Here is a 24,723-nt window from a genome sequence, read left to right on the forward strand (position 1 = left end):
AACCATGGAGGAGCTGGTAACTTACATGTGATTCCGCTCTATTGAAATGCAACCACGCGGTGCATTTAATAAAGTAAGGTACGCTATTTGCAAAAATTATGTTAATGGTCCTCCACATAATACAGAGTGTACAAGAAAGGATACGCGAATTTTCATTTTCTCGCTGAAAAAGTGTACTAGTGCATGCTAAAGTGATAAAATCGGTACATGGAGCAGGAAGATGACGTAAAATTTTGTATCACTGATCGCTGTTAAGTTTAAGAGCCTTCCTTGTTTACTGAGCAGTTTTACTGACTTTATGTAATTTGATAACTGTTACTGTTACACATTCCTGTTCTTTGCACTGCGAATACTGTTTACACATTCAGCAATCTCACAATGGCGGTATTTTCGTAAAGTGAAGTTTTTAAAGTCCAAACGGAGATAAGTTCGAAATCGTTTCACATTCTACTTGTCCGAGTTGAATTCGCGCTGGCGTTTATACTTTCGACGCATGTGATCCTATTCTGAACTCTATAGATCATCTTTTTTGTGTAAATATCAGATCTAGAAATTGTTGAGTTCTTCAGTTGATGTTTTCGAGAATTTTATGTAGCTGATGTCTGTTCGCAGTAACGCTTCTGTCACGAAGAAAAAACAGTCGTAGCGGGCGTATGTAGTTGGTGGTAGAGCGAACCACAAAAGAGATCACTATTTTGTAGTGATGAAGCGGTACAACAGGCAGCGACACCCATTCGCATAAAAATGTTCGACAAAACGATGATAATTGGGGGAGTTACGCGGAGTGAATCTAGACTTTTTATATTTGAGGCGTCATGCTCGAATAGCCTCGGAACAGTCTGGGCGAACAGATCGGCTCTGAAAAAGAAACCGAAATGACTGCAGACAAGTGAAGGTGCCTCACAGAATATCGAGTCCACGAGAGTTCAGCATTATCCAGCCCGCTGTGTTCAATTACTGAGCAACCAGTTGCGGTCAGCTTGTTCTCAGACGGTATTCATCAGACACCTGCAAAGCACAGTTGCAGGAAGAAGCAATGACGCACTTTCTGGTCCCGCGGTGTCAAAGGACCTAATTTGCCCGATAAAGTTATGTACAAATAACGCTATGTTTGTTGCGTGATTTATCACTACCTCAAAAAGCCTTGTTTCAATAGAATTTCATGATCACGCACGGAAGAAAGAGCAGCTGTGGCTTTTTGTTTTTTGATTTTTTTGGAGGGGGGGGGGGTGGCGCAGGAGGGATGAAGGGGAGAGCTTATTGTCTCAGTGATCTGGTGACGCATCTGGTCTACAAGATCGGAATATCACAGCTTTACTTCTGCCAGTATCCGTCTCCTACCTTCCAAACTTTACAGAAGCTCACATTCGCAGGAGAGCTTCTGTAAAGTTTGGAAGGTAGGAGACGGATACTGGCAGAAGTAAAGCTGTGAGTACCGGGCGTGAGTCGTGCCCGCGAAAGGCAAAGGTCCCGAGTTCGAGTCTCGGTCGAGCACACAGTTTTAATCTGCCAGGAAGTTTCAACGGAGAAATAATACGACTTGTTGTGGAGGAAGAGATCGTGGAGGAAGAGAACAGCTCGACAGTAAGATATCAATTAATTAATCGAATGAAGGGGAATAGGTCCAGTAAACCGTCATCTTGACTTCCAAGCCAACTCTGAACAGAAGACTGCACCACGTCCATAATATTATTGTGAAAATTAATTAAGAGCTCATGTACCACTGATAAAAAATAACGGTTGCATACCTATTCATTATTTTCATCTTGCTGTTCTTGCACGGCTGGTCCGGGCGAAGGTTCGAGTCCTCCCTCGGGCATGGATGTGTGTGTTTGTCCTTAGGATAATTTAGCTTAAGTAGTATGTAAGCTTAGGGCCTGCTGACCTTAGCAGTTCAGTCCCATAAGATTTCACACACATTTGAACATTTTTTTGTGCTTGCACTGTACACTGTACACGGCGATACTGCTTGTCTCTGTCCTTGCAACACTCTACCTTGGCCAGCAAGCTCACCGGATCTCTCTCCAATTCAAAATTATTGGAGCATTAAGGGCAGGTCCCTGCACTCAAAGCGGATTTTGACGATCAGACTCGCCAATTGAACAGAATTTGGCACCATTTCTGTCAGGAAATACCTGCTTGATGAAGGATCAGAGGTGGACCAACGATTTATTCACTTGCTCAATTTGTGAAGCTCTTTCTCTTCAATAAATAGTGCAGTTCTGGAACTGTAATCATTTGTATTTCTGTGTATGTACGTCACATCTACCGATTTCCGACACATTCGTGTAATTCCTTCGTGGTGCGTAGCTTTTTTGTGTAAAAGTGTACTTCATCGACGAAACAGCGTCAGGCCTTGACGTATACATTGGTCCTAGATTAGTCTTCCCGATCCAGTTATTTGTAATCTACACACATGCTCATAAATTAAGGACAATGCTGATACATGGTGAAACAACGCTCTGGTGGGCGGTCTGCGGGTTTAAATCACCTCGGGGTATCACCATGCTGTGCATTTGACCTGAGGTCGTCGCACGGTGGCGCTGGCAGCAGTCCACATATGCAGAGGTGTGTTGGTGCATGTCAGAGTACGGTGCAGCGAGTAAGTGTGCAGACGTTTTCAGACGTGCTAGTGGTGACCGTGTGTTGAAAATGGCTCAAAGAACACATATTGATGACATTATGAGGGGTAGAATACTAGGACGACTGGAGACTGGTGAAACACAGCTGGCCGTAGCACGGGCTCTCCGTGGGCCACAAAGTGTGATCTCAAGATTATGGCAACGATTCCAGCAGACAAGAAACGTGTCCAGGTGTTACAGTACGGGACGTCCGCAGTGTACAACACCACAACAAGACCGATGTCTCACCATCAGTGCCCGCAGACGGCCACGGTGTACTGCAGGTAGCCCTGCTCGGGACCTTACCGTAGCCACTGGAACGGTTATCTCCAGACACACAGTCTACAGACGACTGAACAGATATGGTTTATTCGCCCAGAGACATGCAAAGTGCATTCCACTGACCCCTGGTTACAGGAGAGCCCGTAAAGCCTGGTGTCAAGAACACAGTACCTGGTCATTGGAACAGTGGTCCCAGGTTGTGTTTACGGACGAGTCCAGGTATAGTCTGAACAGTGACTGGCGTGAACCAGTGAAAGGGACCTGTATGGAGGTCGTGGTTTGATGGTGCAGGGTGGGATTATGATTGGTGCACGTATACCTCTGCATGTCTTTGACAGAGGAACTGTAACTGGTCAGGTGTATTGGGACGCTATTTAAGGCATCGCAAGAAATTAATGATGACAGCATTTGTAGGCTGTTTGCTTCAGTATGAGAACGAATTCAACCGTGTATTCGTGGCTTTCGGGGTCACAGCTCATACTGATGTTGGGTATGTTCGTCAGCTTTGAAGGGAATGAAAGTTTAATCGTTTAATGCCCGCTTTGTTATGATCAGTATGGTGCTTGGAGGTGTAACACTTTTCATTCCCGCCAGTGCATAATGGCCGGAATTACCCTTTGGCGTCAAGTTTCGCTGGAACGTTTGCCGGCGCTTGTTTACCGTTTTCTCCCGCAAACTTTCCAGCAAGAAGGGAGCCGCGGACGGATCTGGCGAAACATCCGCCACGGGCGATCCTAGAGCAGGGGCAAGCGCGCGTGCGGTGGGCGCCAAGGTGTTTCGTAACGCCACTGCTGTCCACATCGTTCGGCTTTCGTAGCACATCGCGATACAGGTGCTCGCACACCAGGAGAACGGAGCTCAGATACGCAGGCTGGCTGTCACACTTCTCATTTTATCATCGTTCTCTGCACCGTCCCACTTGAATAAATCTCTTATGGTTCTGCAGTGTTTTTTCAATGCCGGTTTTCTTGTTGTGGAGCAAAACATTTCGACATATTTGCTGTTGTCCATTTCTGCTTCCGGGCTACTTTTTTTCTCATCAAGCCTTGTGTTTCCATGTCTGTATTAAGCGTTTCCAGCAGCCAATTTCTCGATTTCATCCCTTTACTTCTCTGAAATAATATTCTTTTGACGGTGTTAGGACAGCAACCAGCCACAAATTTACTTTCAGTTCCTTTATTCAAAGGCTACCGATATCGGTTTCGAATCGTTGTGATTCATCCTCAGACGGTTTACATGCTATCTTTATGACATGTGGTGTACTTTTTACAGATTAATTGTACTAAAATATAAATAATACATAATTATAAACACGCCACATACAGATGGTTGCGTTACAGATTTTCGTTGCATGTGACTTACGTGAAACGTCGGTTTCGAGTGTTTGTTTTCATAAAATTCGTCCAGCAGATGTAAATGCATTCCAACTGCATTCTATTGTTACACTCGTAAATTGTTCTCACTGAACACTTAAGATTTTTCACTGAGATGATTTCTACCACGCACCACATGTTTTGATACATACAAAGAGCTTACAAACATATGAGTGTCACAGATGATATGATACATCGTAACATTTGACGATGATGTCCTATGTCTGGAAAGGATCATATATTCATATATATAATACTGATCAAATGGTTCAAATGGCTCTGAGCACTATGGGGCTTAACTAATTTAACTACTGAGGTCATCAGTCTCCTAGAACTTAGGACTACTTAAACCTAACTAACCTAAGGGCATCACACACATCCATGCGCCTAGAACCACTCGGCCACTCCGGCAGGCCCAAAGACTGCTCTTTATTGGCAGAACACTTAGAAAATGCAACAGGTTTACTAGAGAGACTGCTTACACTATGCCTGTCGGCTCTTTTCTAGAATATTGCTGTGTGGTGTGCTACCCGTATCGTATATAATTGACGGAGTGCATCGAAACCGTTCAAAGAAGTGCAGATCAGGTTGGGTTGGGTTGGGTTGTTTGGGGGAGGAGACCAGACAGCGAGGCCGTCGGTATAAGCGGATTAGGGAAGGTTCAAATGTGTGTGAAATCTTATGGGTCTTAACTGCTAACGTCATCAGTCCCTAAACTTTCACACTACCTAATCTAAATTATCCTAAGGAGAAACACACACACCCATGCCCGAGGGAGGACTCGAACCTCCGCCGGAACCAGCCGCACAGTCTATGACTACAAAGCCTAAGACCGCTCGGCTAATCCCGCGCGGCGGTTAGGGAAGAATGGCGAAGGATGTCGGCCGTGCCCTCTCAAAGGAACCATCCCGGCATTTGCCTGGAGCGATTTAGGGAAATCATGGAAAACCTAAATCAGGAAGGCCGGATGCGGGATTGAACCGTCGTCCTGGCGAATGCAAGTCTAGTGTACTAACCACTGAGCCGCTTCGCTCGCTGAAGTGCAGCTCACTTTGTATTATCGCTAAAGAGTGGAGAGAGTACCACGGATAGGACACGCGATTTGGGGTGGAGTAATTAAAACGAAGGCATTCATCGTTGGGGAAAGAACTTTTCGTGAAATTCCAATCACCAACTTTCTCTTGAAAGTGTGATAATATTTTGAGGCTCCCACCTACAAACGGAGAAACGATCATCATAATAAAATAAGAGAAATCAAGCTCGCACGGAAAGATTTAAATGTTGCTTTTTCCCGCAGGCTGTTCGAGACTGGAACAGTAGAAAATGGCTCTGAGCACTATGGGACTTAACTTCTGAGGTCATCAGTCCCCTATAACTTAAACATAACTAACCTAAGGACATCACACACATCCATGCCCGAGGCAGGATTCGAACCTGCGACCGTAGCGGTCGCGCTGTTTCAGACTGTAGCGCCTAGAACCTCTCGGCCACACCGGCCGGGTGGAACAGTAGAGAAACAGCTTCAAGGTGGTTCGATAAACCTTCTGCCAGGCACTTATTATGAATTGCAAAGTAAGCATGTAGGTGTAGGAACGCGTCTTGCTATCCGTGAAAATACGTAATTGGTTCAGTGTGTTAATTGGTATTTAAAGCTTAGCGCATACTTAAAATGTTGTACAGATAAAGCAACGAACAGAGATATTTTGACTGCTAAAGCAGACGCGCACAGGTGGGGTGTTTCGTGGGGCCGCCTCTTGCACGGCGCTGGTGTGCCGCCACAGCAGCCAGTGTGCTGTCGGGCGCCGCGGTGGAGCGGAGCGGAGCGGCTCCCAGCCGGCCCCAGCGGATGCGGATATCCGTGGATAAACTCTGTATAGCCGCGCCGGCTGGGCGCCGCCAGCCGCACAGATAGAACGCCGCCCGCCTGCCCGCTTGCCTGGGCTGCGCAACGCTATAGCGCTACTCGCAAGAGTGTACGGGTTTCATCACGTCGCAAATACATCACGACCCGAGCTACACACGAGTGCTTGCGTAAAAATATGAGTCCAACGCTTTTCTGATCGCTTCAATTCAGCTGAAGCGTACAGGCTTCAGCCGATATTACAAGACGCACCTGTCGTATAGAAATCTGCTCCAGCGCCCCAAGCGTGCAATGTGGAACTGCCAACTCTCTACGTGTTTTACAGTGTCTAAGAGTATTGAGGTGTCACTTCTTGCTACACTACTGGACGTGATCCAGACGCGAAATTTAACGGACAGGGAGAAGATGCTGTGATATGCAAATGATTAGCTTTTCAGAGCATTCACACAAGGTTGGCGCCGGTGGCGACACCTACAACGTGCCGACATGAGGAAAGTTTCCAACCGATTTCTCATACACAAACAGCAGTTGACCGGCGTTGCCTGGTGAAACGTTTTGATGCCTGGTGTAAGGAGGAGAAATGCGTACCATCCAGTTTGAGACTTTGATAAAGGTCGAATTGTAGCCTATCGCGATTGCGGTTTATCGTATCGCGACATTACTGCTCGCGTTGTTCGAGATCCAATGACTGTTAGCAGAATATGGAATCGGTGCGTTCAGGAGGATAATACGGAACGCCGTGCTGGAGCCCAACGGCCTCGTATCACTAGCAGTCAAGACGACAGGCATCTTATCCCATGGCTGCAACGGGTCGTGCAGCCACGTCTCGATACCTCAGTCTACAGATGGGGACGTTTGCAAGACAACAACCATCTGCACGAATAGTTCGACGACGTTTGCGGCAGCATGGACTATCAACTCTGAGACCATGGCTGCGGTTACCCATGAAGCTGCATAACAGACAGGAGCGCCTGCGATGGTGTACTCAACGACGAACCTGACTGCACGAATGGCAAAACGTCATTTTTTCGGTTGAATCCAGGTTCTGCATCATCATGGTCCCATTCGTGTTTGGTAACATCGAGGTGAACGCACATTGGAAACGTGTATTCGTCATCGCCATACTGGCGTGTAACCTGGCATGACGGTATGGGGTGCCATTGCTTACACGTCTCCGTCACCTCTTGTTCGCATTGACGGCACGTTGAATAGTGGACGTTTCATCTCAGATGTGTGGCTATACCCTTCATTTGATCCCTGTGAAATCTTTAGTTCAGCAGGATAATGCACGACCGCATGTTGCTGGTCCTGTACGGGCCTTTCTTGATACAGAAAATGTTCGACTGCTGCCCTGGCCAGCACATTCTCCAGATCTCTCACCAACTGAAAACGTCTGGTCAATGGTGGCCGAGCAACTGGCTCGTCACAATACTGCAGTGACTACTCTTGATGAACTGTGGTATCGTGTTGCAGCTGCATGGGCAGCTGTACCTTTATACGCCATCCAAGCTCTGTTTGACTCAATGCCCAGGCGCATCAAGGCCGTTATTACGGCCAGAGGTGGTTGTTCTGGGTACTGATTTCTCAGGATCTATGCAATGAAATTGGGTGAAAATGTAATCACTTGTCAGTTCTAGTATAATATATTTGTCCAATGAATACCAGGTATGATCTGCATTTCTTATTGGTGTAGCAATTTTAATGGACAGTAGTGTATTCATCATTGGGGAGCCATTCCGTCAGGTGAAACACAAAATGAATTCTGCGATATTTCGGCAACATGCCATGTAAGGCTGAACCAATTGGAAGCAAGAACGCTCCCTACATCACAAGCAGAAATCAAGAGGCCATATTGTATTTCTCGTGTTCAGTAAAAGCCCATATTCGGTGGCTTTTGTATCATATCTTCACCGTATGAATATATGCTGTTTCCAATCGCCAGAACTCTAAAATTCACAAGAACAAATTGTTATTGTCACGATTTGCTATAGTAAAATGACGGGAAACGTCATGTTGGTGGCTAAAGAATTTTCGTATTTAGTTATTTTTGCGTTATAACCCGCTTGTTATGAGAGTAAGCTGTTTTAAGTCAACTAGCTCTCGGAGACACATGAAAACGTGTCTCTCTTGTTAGGGTTTGTGTCAGTAACATGTCGAGGATTAAAGCTTTTAAAAGATTGTAGTATACACTGAAGTGCGAAACAAAATATTACAGCCGGTTCGAATCCTGCTTCGGGCATGGATGTGTGTGATGTCCTTAGATTAGTTTGGTTTAAGTACTTCTAATTTTAGGAGACTAATGAGCTCAGATGGTAAGTCCCACAGTACTTAGAGCCATTTTTGAAACTGGTACAGACATGCGTATTCATGTACAGAGATATGAAAACAGGCAGAATACGGCGCTGCGGTGGACAACGCCTATGTAAGACAACAAGTGCCTGGCGCAGTTTTTAGATCGGTTACTCCTGCTACAATGGAGGGTTATCAGATTCAAGTGACATTGAACGTGGTGGTATAGTCGGCACACGAGCGATGGTACACAGCATCACGGAGGTAGCGACGAAGTGGAGATTTTCCCGTACGACCATGACAATAAGAATATGAGGAATCTGGTAAAACATCAAATCTCCGACGTCGCAGTGGCCGGAAAAATATCCTGCAAGACCGGGATCAACGACTACTGAAGAGAATCGTTGAACGTGACAGAAGCGCAACCCTCCCGCAGATTGATGCTGATTTCAGTGCAGGGCCCACTTGGCGAACCATTCAACAAAACATCACCGATATGGCCTTTCGGAGCCTAAGGCCCACTTGTGTGCCCTTAATGACTGCACGACACAAAGCTTTAAGCCTCTCCTGGGCCCGTCATCACCGACATTGGACTGTTGATGGCTAGAAACATGTTCCCTCGTCGGACGAGTCTCGTTTCAAATTGTATCGAGCGGATGGACATGTAAGGGTATAAAGACAACCTCACGAATCCAATATGGTGGAACCGGCCGCTGTGGCCGAGCGGTTCTAGGCGCTTTAGTCCGGAACCACGGGCCTGCTACGGTCGCAGGTTCGAATGCTGCCACGGGTTTGGATGTGTGTGATGCCCTTAGGTTAGTTAGGTTTACGTAGTTCTAAGTCTGGGACAGATGGCCTCAGATGTTAAGTCCTATAGTGCTTAAGCCATGTGAACCATTTCAAGCTGGTCGAGGCTCTGTTATCGTGTGGGGCCTGTGCAGTGGGAATTATACGGGACTCCTGATACGTCTAGGTACCACTCTGACAGGTGACACGTACGTAAGCATCCTGTCTGGTCACGTGCATCCATTCATGTCCATTGTGCTTTCCGACGGATTTGGACAATTCCAGCAGGACAAGCTACACCCATCACGTCCAGAATGTCTGTAGAGTGGCTCCAGGAACACTCTTCTGAATTTAAATACTTCCGCTGCCCACCAAACTCCCCAGACACGAACATTACTGAGCATATCTGGGATGCCTTGCAACGTGCTGAGAAGAGATCTCCACCCCCTCGTACACTTACGGATTTATGGACAGCCCTGCACGCCTTCTACACTAGCCCATTTGAGAGTCTGTAGGCAGTAGCTGTCATACTACCATTGTCCTGCTGCTGTGACCTTCTCCTCGGCAGATGTTTATGCTGTTTGTCTGCCATGCGTGGCCACCCATCTTATGCATCCTTCTTCAATGACTTTTTTGATCGCCAGTATGAGGCCCGTCCCTCTTCTCTGTTAGCTTCTGAAGTTTGCTTTCGGCTCTTGCTCTGGCATCTTAACCTCCCGCTACCTGCCAGTTTCCCAATAGGTGCGAAGCCTTCACCACCTTGGCTTCATGTGGCAGTCGATGTTCACATTGGCCTTTATTGGCTTACTAAGGACACTACTCCAGTCTTGCTCTACCACCTTCAGTTTCACAACCTTCACATGAAATTTCGCGGTAGTACCATTGTGTATACTGATGGCTCTTCGACAGACCTTAGTGTCAGGTGTGCCCTTATCATAGGCGCTGATATTTGTTGGTATTGGCTTCTGGAACACTTTTCAGTGTTTACAGCAGAGTCCTTTGTCTTCTATCAGGACATGCAGTACATCCAGCGACACAAGCTATTCAATTGCGTCATCTGCTCAGACTCTCTAGGCACACTTTGAAGCCCCTGTGTGCTGCACACCACATCCCTTAGTGCAACAGGTCCAGGAAAGCTGTCACTTGCTCACTCTTGATTGGAGCTACTGTGATCTATATGTGGGTTCCTGGTCACATCAGTCTGGCAGGAAATGAGGCTGCTGCTAAGACTGCAATCCATGTACCTCAGCTGCCTAGTTCTTATGTTCCCTCAGAGAATCTCTGTGTTGCCGCCTGACAGCAAATGGTGTCTCTTTGGCATCACCACTGGCCCTCCCTTCATGGGAACAAGCTCCAGGTCATTAAGACTCTCCCAGCAGTTTGGACAACCCATTTTAACTAGGTTGTGTATACGTCACTGTCTCTTTAGCCATCGCTATTTGGCATTTTTTAAGTGTTGCTCCCCCACCACTTTCTGCACAGTGTGCCCAACTTTTGACTGTCTGCCATTTCCTGTCAGAATGCCCTTTTTTTAACCACTTACATTCCCGTTTGTGTTTCCCATCTGAGTTATCAGCCGCATTTTACTTTTTATTTGTCACAGCAATATGATGAAGGCCATTTGGTTTTTTTGTTCTGGAGCACCAATTCTCTATGGCATCTGAAGTAGCGTCAGTTCCCTCGAGCACTACTTCAGACATCAGTGGAGTCCACGCCACGTCGTGTTGTGGGACTTCTGCTAGCTCGCGGGGGCCCTTCACCATATTAGGCAGGTGTACAAGCTTCTCTGGCTCTTCTGTGTATATGCTGTCTCTAATCACCAGCACACTGAATGTCACGAGAACGAATCATTATTAGTGTGATTTGACGTCTTAAAGCGCCGGAAAACGTCATATTGGTGGTTAAAGAATTTTCGTATTTAGTTATTTTTGCGTTATTGCTCGCATCTTATGAGAGTAAGCCGTTTTAAGACAACGATCAATAGAAGATACATGAAAAAATCGTTCTTGTTAGGATTCGTTAAAATTAAGTCTCAGTAACATGTCGGAAGGAATAAATGACATTAAGATTATTCAGAATTATAGACTAAAGCGTTCGTTGTACTGTGTGTAATGCTAGTGCAGACAATTGATTGATTATGTTTACGTTTCGCAGCATTTTAGATATGGAGGACGCAATTATCTATGCTGCAGTTCCCTTGAAAGCGTCCGCCTTCGTCGTTAAGCGAAAGGCAGAACAAAGACGTAATGCCAGGAGTAGGAATTGGGTTCGTCCCGGGCCGAGAGGAATGCCTGTCAATGAAGAAGCTGAGGCCCTAAGATCCACAGCAATTTAGGGACTTCGTCAGAATGGATGTGCCTCATTTTGACAAGCTACTGTTGGTTCTACATGACGGAACTGGCGCAAGGGACAGAGTAATGAGGCAAGCTATTTCACACCAGTGCTACCGCGGAGGTGCAAAACGGCTTTTACAGTCCTCCCTCGTCGCGGCGGACACAGCTGCTCTGACTCTTGTGGCTATTCTTTCAACGGTGCCCTTCCTATCATATTGACACAATACAAAAGATACAATCCATGCAAACACGTGCGGTACTTTCGCCATTTAAGATAATACGCAAGGTATCGAACGTAGACTTATTTGCACATGAACGTAAAACATATAAACTCAGAACCAAACATTAGTAGAAGTCCCTGATCATGGCAAAAACTTATCTGGAGGATCAGAGACGCACTTTGCCTTGCCGTATGCTTCAGCAACCACATTTATACAATTATTGTTTCATTCCATTTCAAAAATAAGAAGTTGTCATTAGATACGAAGCTTTTGTCAACGACTATACAAAGAAATATGTTTTCATTTGTTTTATTACTGTACCTATAAACAAATGCTCACTGAAAAATTTGTAAAATATCTCGCGCAACAGCCAGAATCATCAAGAGCTCGCGTATTTCTCATCTGCTGACCTCAGGTGAAAACAATAACACGCAGAGAGCCCACTCGATACACTGCGTTCTACGCATGTGAGCCTACACCCTTCCTACTGCGCATGCGCGAATACACGGCAGAATACAAAATTGTTGCTATTTCAGTTCGGCCGGCAGATAGACCGTCTGCTAAAATCGCATCTTCACCCATTCTGTCGCTAGGTGGCAGTTCGTCTACAACAGACTGGAACACGTCAGTTGTGTTGTGTAATACCCTTCTTAGAGCTGCCTGCCGATCATATCGATATTACGCTCCCTCTGCGAGTGCGAATGTAGTTGCAACAAGTAATTTCAGAGGTTGCCTTTTTCCCAGCCCTGTGGACATTAGTCAATTTCAAGGATGCCTGTTGTTGGCCGATTATGAGTAAGGGAATAGAAATATCGCAGTAGATCAGGAACTTGACATTACAGGCACTGGCCAACAGCATTCAGTGCAGCGTATATAAGCAATGCCGCTTTTTTTATTGAGGTTAGAGTAAAGCCAAGTTTTCACATATATTAACAATGCTCGGAAACTCAGCAGTCGGTTGCACACAAAACGGTTGTGCTTAGGTATTAAATAGTAACAATAATGATGTTATTGTATATACGGAAATTCCGTGACGACGTTACAAACTTTCAGGGATGATGGAAAAATATAAATGCATCTATTTGAAATAAGAGACTCTGGTTCGGAATCGACTGAGTTGAAAGTTTTAAGCGAAAATCGTTCTGATATATCTGACGGTGTGAAATGTGATACATGTACTGGTACTATTGTTGCTAAAATTGTAGGTAGGTGACTTTCAAAGGTGGTTAGTTTAGACCGAAAACAGAAAAAATGTCCATTAAACATGGAATCTGAAAAGCATACTGTAAGAGCTACGAGCACTTGCTCTTCTTCGATACTGTCAAACACATGTCTTTTACTGCAAGCTCTGTAATTTTCACATTCTTGGAGAAGGTTGTGCGGACACAAAAAGAAACTGTCCAGTAAATATAGGTCTAAAATGCATCTGTTAAGAGGTGGGAACTTGTTCAGTAGAAGAGATTTGTTTCACAGTTGTGGAGATGTGAAAACACAACAGTAAGGCTGGAACAAGTGCAGGAGTAATCCATCTAAATACAAATAGCAATTTACTTGGCTTGATCACAATTTACATTCCGCTGACAAAAACCAGAAATTGAAGTTTAAGTGAAGACTGTACGTAAAATGTGTTGGGGCTCATGATTTTTTTTTTTTTATGTTAAGGGAAAGTGCCTGTCCGTGTGAAGAGAAAAGCGCTATTTGCTGTATGATCACTACGCTCACAAACCAGGAGCAACTTGGAGGCAGTAATGTTTTTGTAAATCGCCGTGTCGTACTAGCAGGCCAGAAAGTAGTTTTGAGTGGTCTCATAATTATTTGTCGTCCTCTTTCACGACATACCTGTTTGCCAATTCTATAGCTGCAGCGAAGGCGAGGTATAAAGTGCTCACGGGGCAAACATCCGAATCCAGTGTTTTTCCGAGTTGTGAGTGTAGTGAGGCAGCCTTGCATCTTTGGTTGAGAGCTTTTATGGTGGAAAAGTCAGGTGTGTGGTGTTAGTGGTTTGCGCCTTGAAGCTTTTAAGATATGGGATGAGTTAGATTTTTGGAAATTTCGTTGTAAATATTTACCATGTAACTGACGGCTGTCTCTCTGCCATAACAAAATCCCAAAGAATTACCAATATCTCGTATGTAACACATAACCTAACTCACGTTCTAAGTTTAGCTGTTTCTGTAACAAGTTGCCACATATGATAGCTGATACCGGAAGTTCAGAAATCAGCGCAACTGCGCGAACATCCTACGAACTTGTTGCGGCAAATGTCCGCGTGCGTAGCTTTGTCCCAAAACGTTTGTCTTTTTCTTCCTCCAATATTAGTACTGAACGCGCAAGATTATTAAACATATTTCATCGACCTTAATTTATAGTTCGAAATTTCACGTAAACGATGTATTGATAAGTATAAAAGACGAATGAAAACAATGAGACGATTAAACGATTGTAAGTAGGCTGTTTAGGTTTTTTATTGGTAACGCCACCGCCACGTAGCGCTCTGTATGAAAATCACTGGCTGTGCCGTGTGCAATCTGTGGCTGGTTTGCATTGTTGTCTGCCACTGTAGTGTTGGGCAGCGGCAGCTGGATGCTAACAGCGCGTAGCGTTGCGCAGTTGGAGGTGAGCCGCCTGCAGTGGTGGACGTGGGGAGAGAGATGGCGGAGTTTTGAAATCTGTAAGACTGGATGTCATGAACTGCTATATATATTATGACTATTAAGGTAAATACATTGTTTGTTCTCTATAAAAATCTTTCATTTGCTAACTATGCCTATCAGTAGTTAGTGCCTTCAGTAGTTTGAATCTTTATTTAGCTGGCAATAGTGGTGCTCGCTGTATTGCAGTAGCTTGAGTAACGAAGATTTTTGTGAGGTAAGTGATTTGTGAAACGTATAGGTTAATGTTAGTCAGGGCCATTCTTTTATAGGGATTATTAAAAGTCAGATTGCGTTGCGCTAAAAAATATTGTGTGTCAGTTTAAGCACAGTCTTGTATAATTTTTCTAAGGGGACGTTTCATATAGAACAGTCGTGTATAATTGTTCAAAGGGGACGTTACACGATATGCGAGGATAATTTACATCTAAAAGGATCCCATCGACAGAAAACGGTGTAGAACAATGAGCAAGGTAACGAAGTAAGCTGAGGACATAAGGAGGACCGCCACGACTCGTGGTCTGCGCGGATGATAAAAATGCTATCCGCGCCGGATCCGCAAGTCTCTTACCCACATCCGTATCCGCAAGCCGGCTATTCATATCAGCACCTGCGGGTTAAAATTTTGTGATCTACTGTACTTGAACCCAGTCTGTACCCTCGTGGTGTGACGGAAGACCAATGCTGGGCCTGAATTTTCGTCTGCTGAAGTTGGACCCTCGTAATACACACTGTCCTGTCATCTTAATGCGACCATCTGTCAAAAGCCTGATATACTACCTCCTGCAGTGCGGGCATCTGCGAGACTTGCAGGTAGAGGGTCAGTGAGGTTCTGGAAGGTACTGACATGGATGTGGAGCCGTGCCGAATCCATTGTCGTTGCCAGCTGCGCTAGGTTTCTCGGTTGAGGATCGATGGCGCGAACAGCCCGACAGAGGTAGTCCCACAGATTGGATTTATATCTGCGTAGTGTGATGGCCAGAGGAACACGGTAAACTAATCCTAGTGCTAACCGAACCATGCACGTACACTGAGCATTATGTGACACGATGAATCGTCCTTCTGGTAGGTGGCGTGGCGCCAAGGAAAAGTATGTAGGGGTGAACGTAGTCCCCAAGGATTACTGTGCCTTCCCGAATGACGAGATCACCCAGGGAGTGCCGCGAAAACATTCTGGAAAACACTACTTTCCGTTTGCCATCTCGGGTATTGACTTATTGTAGGGAATTAATTTTTAGTTCTTGACACAGTCACATTTTCATGATATAATTATTAACTTTCAAGGCCATTTTCCGACGCTATGGGTGGCATTTGATGAACAAGTGTTCATATTTTTTCAGTGAAAACATTCCCCAGACTATAACGCTTCCTCCAGCCTGGACCCTTCTGACAGTTGTTGCAGGGTCTCTGATTTATGACGTTTCAGGTCATACACACCAACGGCTATCTGGATAAATCATGATTCATTTGGATAAGCCACCTGTGACCACTCAGTGCATGTCCAGTTAAGGTATTGGCGTGCAAATTACAGCTTTCGTCCCCCACGAACTGCAGTCAGCATGGGTCTGCACCGGGTGCCAATATGGAGCATAGTGACACCACCAGCAGGCGACCAATGGTGTAAAAGCCCAGAAGATGACCCCTACGCCGGGTTGAAACCGGTTGGCGGTGTAATAATAACAACAAATGCGATTAAGACTGTTTTTGAATTATTGATACCGGTTGGACCCTAGACGACTGGAAAAACTTAGTCTCGATTTCAGTTGATAAGAGCTGACAGTAGGGCTCGAGTGTGACGCACACTTCAGGTAGCCATGGACCCAAGTTGCCAACAAGGGTGGCTACATGAAGGAGTGGTCTGCGTTTACATGGAATGGATTGGGTCCTCTGGTCTAGCTGAACATGAAACTTTTTGTTTTCGGTTACTTGGAGATCTCTTGCAGCCAAACAACGATGAAATTTTTACGGATGACGACGCGCCATTTCACTGGACCACAGTTGTTCGCGATAGGTTTCAAGAACATCTAGACAGTTCTGATTTGGCCATCCAAATCTCCCGACATCAATCCCATCGAACATTCATGGGATATAATCGAGAGATCAATTCGTACACAAAATTCTGCACTGCCAACACTCACAGTTATGGACGGCTATGAGGCAGCAAGGTTCGTTGTCTTTGCGGCGACGTACTGAGTCCGAGTCACGTCGAGTTGCTGCGCTAATCCGGGTAAAAGGAAGTCCCACACGATATTAGGAGGTATCCCATGACTTCACACCTCAACGTATACCTGCACCTACCCTCATTAATGTGCTGCCACAGTTGGGTTTTCCGTACCGCCGATCGTAGAAGGCAGCTGTTTCATCAACGATACGAGTATGCAATTGAACGAGAGTTCATTCATGCGCCACAGTAAATTCTGCCTCAAGGCCAGACACGCTTCGGTTGAGGGCAAGGCGTGCGGCCGGTACGGATGAATGAACTGGTGTGGGGCAGAGAGAGAGAGAGAGAGAGAGAAAGAGAGAGAGAGAGAGAGCAGCAGAGGGCCGCTGCCGTCGTGATTGGGCGAGCGAGCGGCCGCTGTGGCGCCGGCGGCTCTCCAGGGGTCAACGGGCCAAGACGCGCCAATTGTCGCCCAGCGCTGTGGGCTCTGACTGCGGCCCACCGACAGCCAGCGGCGAAGCCACGGGGCCTCTGCTACCTTCCTCTCATATGTTGTTTGCGTTGCCGCACCATTTTCTCTGAACCCTTCACATGTTCTTCACGGCATCAGACAGCTCGCTTCTCCCTGTGCCTGACTGCGAAGGACATTAACAAACACTGTCTGATCAGAAGTATCTGGACGCCCGTATGTAATTCAGAATTGATCACTAGATGTCACGAGAAGCGGACACTCCAGTACAGAAGGAAGCGGGAAGTACTGCCTTGTCGAAAGCATTAACGGCAGAATGGGTCGTTCAGGAGAGCGGGTGATTTGGAACGTAGATTCATCTTTGGATGCCATCTGGGTAACAAGTCCATCAGAGACGTCTCAACCCTTACATATCTACACAGGTGGACTATTGGGGATGCGTCTAAGGTGGAAACACGAAGGATCAACGGGTCAACCAAGAAGAGGCTTCACCACCGCACCAGGGACTGTCGAACATTGCGATTGTTGTCCAGCTAGGACTACGACAGAGCGTAGAGAGCTAAAAAGAATGATAATTTGATTATCTATTTGCTATTTCCTTTTAGTTTGTTATCTTTATACAAGTACACAAGGAATGTTGCACATGAAATGACATACAATTTTTGTATAATTTCAAATGTGTTAGTACAACGAAGCGTTATGGTGCTTAAAACAATCTACATAGAATACCTACATAAAAAGAAAAATAATTATAAATTTAAAATAAAAAATAAATGTCTACATACTATCATTTGACCATCTGATGTACAGATGTAGTAGCACACCCTTCCGGTGGGGTGCCAGGAGGTGGAAACGACTGAAGGTATGTAAGCCGTATTTGGAAGCAGATCGAATTGAGTGACTAACAATACGCATGGATTCGTTGAGTAGTAGACCTGTATGAGTCGCATACTGACGATTAAGACCGGCATACTCACAGTTCTCTGCTTTTGATGATACCGGTCCGAGTGGCGATTCTCTAAAACTATGTGCTGAAGACACTAAACAGAAAAAAATTTGTGCTTTTGAGCTCAACAGATGTTCGCGTCAAGTGCTCATTACAAGAGTGTGTGCCCTCTGACGTACTTCTGAATGCGTTATTAAGTCACACGTGTGGTGGTAAGGAACTGCCTGATGGAGGCAAGTATCCAGACAGACGCTGCCAGATAATCTCAAAGATAACGAATTTGTCATAGGACACGGATGAAAAAATGGTTCAAATGGCTTTGAGCACTACGAGACTTAACATCTGAGGTGATCAGTCCTCTAGAACTTAGAACTACTTAAACCTAACTAACCTAAGGACATCACACACATACAAGCCCGAGGCAGGACTCGAACCTGCGACCGTAGCGGTCGCGCGGTTCCAGACTGAAGCACCCAGAACCGCTCGGCCACAGCGGCCGGCTGTGATTAATTACGTGATTTCCTTGCTATAGCTGTATGTTGCGGTTTATTTCCGGCGTTCTAGAAGGCGACGACACGGATGGGCAGACTTACATTTCATCTACACAGATACTCTGCAAGCGACTCTCACGGTACGTGGAGGGCGGTCCCCTGTACCACTACTACTCATTTCTTTCCTATTCCATTCGCAAATAGAGCGAGGGGAAAATGGCTATCTATATGCCTCCGTATGAGCCCTAATTTCTCGTATCTTATCTTCGTGCTCCTTACGCGAAATGTATGTTGGCCGCAGTAGAATCATTCTGCAGTCAACTTCAAATTGCGGTTCTCTGAATTTTCTCAACTGAATTCCTTGGGGGAAAAAACGTAGCCTTCCCTCCAGGGATTCCGATATGAGTTCCTAAAGCGTCTCCGCAAAACTTGCGTGGTGTTCGAACCTACCGTAACAAATCTAGCAGTCCGCCCGTGAATTCTTCGATGTCCTCCTTTAATCCCACCTAGTACAGATCCCAAACGCTCGAACAGTCCTCAAGAATAGGTAGCACCAGCTTCCTATATGCGATGTCCTTTACATATGAACAACACATTCCTTAAATTCTCTCAATAAACCGAAGTGGACCATTCGGCTTCCCTGCCACAGTCTTCACATACTAGTTCCAGTTCATATCGCTTTGCAGATATTTAAACGACGTGAGTGTGTCAACCAGGCCACAATATCCAAACATTAACTTACGATTGTAGCTAGCTGCCATTCAGCATACTAACTAGAAATTTTGTCTAAATGATCTTGTATCCTCCTGTACTAACTCCACTTTGATACCTCATCCACACCACAGCATCATCAGAAAACAACCGCAAATTACTGCCCACTCTGTCCGTGAAATCATTTATGTATATGGAGAACAACAGCGGTCCTATCACACTTCCCTGAGGCACTCCTGACGATATCATTGTCTCTGATGGACAATCGCCGTCGAGGACAAAATACGAGGTTCTATAACTTAAAAGGTCTTCGAGACATGGACACATCTGTGAACCTATTCCATAACATCGTACCTTCGTTAACAGCCTGCAATGGGGCACCATGTGAAATGCTTTCCCGAAATCTAGAAATATTGTAGCTGCCTGGTGTCTCCCATCCATAGTTCGCAGTATATCGTGTAAGAAAAGAATCAAATTGATTTAAGCACGAGCGATACTTTCTAAAGCCGTACTGATTCGTAGATATAAGCTTCTCTTTTTCTCAAGAAAACTTATTATATTTGAACTGATAGTATGTTCAACGGTGGGATGATAATGGCATTGAAACAGAGGATGACATGCGTAAAGCTGAAATACTAAACACTTTTTTCCAAAGCTGATTCATAGAGGAAGACCGCACTGTAGTTCCTTCTCTAAATCCTCGCGCGAACGAAAAAATGGCTGACATCGAAATAAGCGTCCAAGGAATAGAAAAGCAACTGAAATCACTCAACAGAGGAAAGTCCACTGGAACTGACGGGATACGAATTCGATTCTACACAGAGTACGCGAAAGAAGTTGCCCACCTTTTAACAGCCGTGTAAAGCGTCTAGAGGAACGGAAAGTTCCAAATGATTGAAAAAGAGCACAGGTAGCTCCAGTTTTAAAGATGGGTCGTCGAGCAGATGCGCAAAACTATAGACCTATATCTCTGACTTCGATCTGTTGTAGAATGTTAGAACATGTTTTTTGCTCGTGTATCATGTCATCTCACATGAGACCCAGAAAATATTAGATACAGGCTCCCACGTAGATGCCATTTGCCTTGACTTTCGGAAGGCGTTTGATACAGTTCCGCACTGTCACCTGATAAACAAAGTAAGAGCCTACTGAATATCAGACCAGCTGTGTGGCTGGATTGAAGAGTTTTTAGCAAACAGAACACAGCATGTTGTTCGCAATGGACAGATGTCTACAAACGGTAAAATAACCTCTGGCGTGCCACAGGGGAGTGTTATGGGCCCATTGCTTTTCACAATATATATAAATGGCTTAGTAGATAGTGTCGGACGTTCCATGCCGCTTTTCGCGGATGATGCTGCAGTATACAGAGAAGCTGCAGCAATAGAAAATTGCAGAGGAATGCAGGAAGATCTGCAGTGGATAGGCACTTGGTGCAGGGAGTAGCAACTGACCCTTTTCTTTAAAATATCTGGGAGTATGCGTACGAAACGATTTGAAGTGGAATGATCATATAAGATTAATTGTTGGTAAGGCGGATGCCAGGTTGAGATTCATTGGGAAAGTCCTTAGAAAATGTAGTTCATCAACAAAGGAGGTGGCTTACAAAACACTCGTTCGACCTATACTTGAGTATTGCTCATCAGTGTGGGATCTGCATCGGGTCTGGTTGACAGAGGAGATACAGAAGATCCAAAGAAGAGCGGCGCGTTTCGTCACAGGGTTATCTGGTAAGTGTGATAGCGTTACGGAGATGTTTAGCAAACTCAAGTGGCAGACTCTGCAAGAGAGGCGCTCTGCATCGCGGTGTAGCTTGCTGTCCAGATTTCGAGAAGGTGCGTTTCTGGATGAGGTATCGAATATATTGCTTCCCCCTACTTATACCTCCCGAGGAGATCACGAATGTAAAATTAGAGAGATTCGAGCGTGCACGGAGGCTTTCCTGCAGTCGTTCTTCCCGCGAACCATACGCGACTGGAACAAGAAAGGGAGGTAATGACAGTGGCACGTGAAGTGCCCTCCGCCACACACCGTTGGGTGGCCTGCGGAGTATAAATGTAGATGTAGAATCCTGCAACAAAGCGAAGTTAGGGATATTGGTCTTTAATTTTATGGGTCGGTTCTTTTACCCTTCTTTTCGAGTTATTTATCCCACTCCCTCAGTGCCGAAGTTAGCTTTATTATTTTTTATACGCCCTGCGGGTGGGGACCTGTATGTTTCGACGGGCAGTCGGACCACTGGCAGTGTATGAGTTCCGAGAAAGCAACCTCGGCGCTCATCCCCGAAACGAGACACAAGAAGTGATATTCGCAGTGCACGCACAGCGATCGATAGGCAAGAAAATGGCTCGGCACGTTTCGGGCCTTAAACGGCGGAGTTCAGTGTCCCGGGCTGGGCGGGTAGCGAGTGCCGCCCAGGCGCCGGCGTTCGCGGAAGCGCGGGCCCTGAGGGCAGTGGCGGCGCGACGGCGCTGCACGCCGTACCGGGAACGACGGCGGCTCGCCTTACCGGCCGCAACCCTACACCGCGGCCGCAGCAGCGGCAGCAGCAGCTCTGGCCACTCCTCGGCAATGCCATTCTCCGCAGCCACGTTTTATATAATTGTAATGGACTACGGAACCGTAATTAGATCTTTACCCCTTATGTTTGAGGTGACAAAGGGACTACGCCAGGGATGCACACTTGCCCCTACACTCTTCAAGATCTACCTAGAGGAGGCCCTAAAATCATGGAAAAGGAAATGCGGAGGAATGGGTGTCCCTATAGACGGCGAGATCTTGTTCACTCTATTTTTTGCTGACGACCAAGTGTTAGTAGCTGGAGATGAGGAAGATGCAAATTACATGCTCCGCAAATTAAAAGAAGAATATGAAAAATTGGGTCTTGTCATGTTGTTGTTTGTTCTTGTCTTCAGTCCTGAGACTAGTTTTATGCAGCTCTCCATGCTTATCTATCTTGTGCAAGCTTCTTCATCTCCCAGTACTTACTGCAACCTACATCCTTCTGAATCTGCTTAGTGTAGTCATCTCTTGGTCTCCCTCTACGATTTTTACCCTCCACGCTGCCCTCCAATGCTAAATTTGTGACCCCTTGAAGCCTCAGAACATGTCCTACCAACCGATCCCTTCTTCTTGTCAAGTTGTGCCACAAACTCCTCTTCTCCCCTACTCTATTCAATACCTCCTCGTTAGTTATGTGATCTACCCATCTAATCTTCAGCATTCTTCTGTAGCATCACATGTCGAAAGCTTCTATTCTCTTCTTGTCCAAACTATTTACCGTCCGTGTTTCACTTCAATACATGGCTACACTCCATACAAATGTTTTCAGAAATGACTTCCTGATACTTAAATCTATACTCGATGTTAATAAATTTCTCTTCTTCAGAAACGCTTTCCTTGCCATTGCCAATCTACATCTTATATCCTCTCTACTTCGACCATCATCAGTTATTTTGTTCCCAAATAGCAAAACTCCTTTACTACACTAAGTGTCTCATTTCCTAATCTCATACCCTCAGCATCACCCGACTTAATTCGACTACATTCCATTACCCTAGTTTTGCTTTTGTTGATGTTCATCTTATATCCTCCTTTCAAGACACTGTCCGTTCCGTTGAACTGCTCTTCCAAGTCCTTTGCTGTCTCTGACAGAATTACAATGTCATCGGCGAACCTCAACGTTTTTATTTCTTCCCCATGGACTTTAATACCTACTCCGAATTTTTCTTTTGTTTCCTTCACTGCTTGCTCAATATACAGACTGAATATCATCGGGGAGAAGCTACAACCCTGTCTCACTCCCTTCCCAACCACTGCTTCCCTTTCATGTCCCTCGACTCTTCTAACTGCCATCTGGTTTCTGTACAAATTGTAAATAGTCTTTCGCTCCCTGTATTTTACCCCTGCCACCTTCAGAACTTGAAAGAGAGTATTCCAGTCAACACTGTCAAAAGCTTTCTCTAAGACTACAAATGCTGTAATTGTAGGTTTGCCTTTCCTCAATCTATTTTCTAAGATAAATCGTAGAGTCAGTATTGCCTCACGTGTTCCAATATTTCTGAGGAATCCAAACTGATCTTCGCCGAGGTCGCCTTCTACCAGTTTTTTCATTCGTCTGTAAAGAATTCGCGTTAGTACTTTGCAGCTGTGACTTATTAAAGAGATAGTTCGGGGTCTTGTCATAAACGTATCTAAAACATAATATTTGAAAGTGGGAAAAAATACTGTTAACGACTCACAGCTCGGTTCTGATACTGTTAAAGAGTCTTATAATTTTAAGTACTTGGGGGTGACACTGTCGTCCAATGGTAGAAGTGTGGATGATGTAAACAATAAAATAGGCCAGGTCAAGCGAGCCATAAAACAACTAAATGGTATTCTCTGGAACAAAAACATAACGCGCAGAACAAAACATACCATCTACCACACAACTATTGAAAGTATCACAACATGTGGTGCAGAGTTGTGGGAACTAACTCAGAGGCAGAAATATCGCGTGCTGTCTGTCGAGATGGCTTTCTGGAGGCGGAGTTGTGTATACTCCAGACTTGACCATATTAGAAATGATACGATCAGAGAGGTTATGAATGTCAAAAGCACAATCCTAGACTACATAGAAAGGAAGCGGCTACTCTGGTATGGTCACTTTCATCGTATGCCAGATACAAGGTGGCCAAAGCGGGAATGGCAATAGACTCCACATCAAAGAAGAAAACGCGGTAGACCTGTGAGGTGCTGGGAAGACGACGTCAACGAAGCAATGGCGGCGAGAGGTCTTAATGGAGGAGACTGGAACGACCGTGAACGATGGAGGTTGGGATGCGAGAGGCGGCGGCAGCCGTAGAAACCTCTCTCATATACATCACTAAATGCCGTGTTGATTATACGAGATACTTTACAACTGTTTTCCAGATAAGGGCTTCAATCTGGATGCATGGTGGCATATTCGTTAAGGCAACGGACTCGCATTAGGATAGCAGGGCTCCCCTTTACCTTCAGCGACTACAAGAACAGAATATTATCATAAGACCTCTCACAACACCAAAAGCAATTCTCATCATTTGTAAATACTATTTGCAGTGCCAAACTTGGTGTCCAGACACTCATACACGAGACGGGGAATGATATGAAGGGTAGCAAAACAAAAACAGAAATACTCTGTTTTCAAACGTTCCTTCACGACGGAGGAATCGAAGGATATTGCCCCAGTTTAAACCTCGCACCCGTGCAAAGACGAACGATATAGTGACACAAACGATGGCCCAGGAAGAAGGATCAGTACTGAGGGATATTACAGGAACAATCAATCGTAGTAAAACTTTCTAATAAACGTGGACTCTACAACGCATGCCATAGGAGCTGAGAGCACTTGTTCATCTTCGCTGCCGTGAAACACTTCTTCTGAGCGAGTGCTCATAGCCCTTAAGGTATGCATTTTAGAGCCCATGTTTATAAGACAATTTTTTCTTTGCTCTGATCCATACTACCTCGTACTAAACTATGGAAAGCTTGCAGTAGAAATGTGT

General features: G+C 45.4%; 1 protein-coding gene across 3 annotated transcripts in view; it reads right to left on the reverse strand.

The window, feature by feature from the left end:
• Window positions 1-24,723, reverse strand: part of LOC126279690 (ras guanine nucleotide exchange factor P) — a 564,449-nt gene that overhangs the window by 304,543 nt on the left and 235,183 nt on the right. The gene's annotated exons all lie outside the window — the stretch shown is intronic.

Source organism: Schistocerca gregaria, chromosome 1 (assembly GCF_023897955.1).
Source record: "Schistocerca gregaria isolate iqSchGreg1 chromosome 1, iqSchGreg1.2, whole genome shotgun sequence".
Lineage (NCBI taxonomy): Eukaryota > Metazoa > Arthropoda > Insecta > Orthoptera > Acrididae > Schistocerca > Schistocerca gregaria.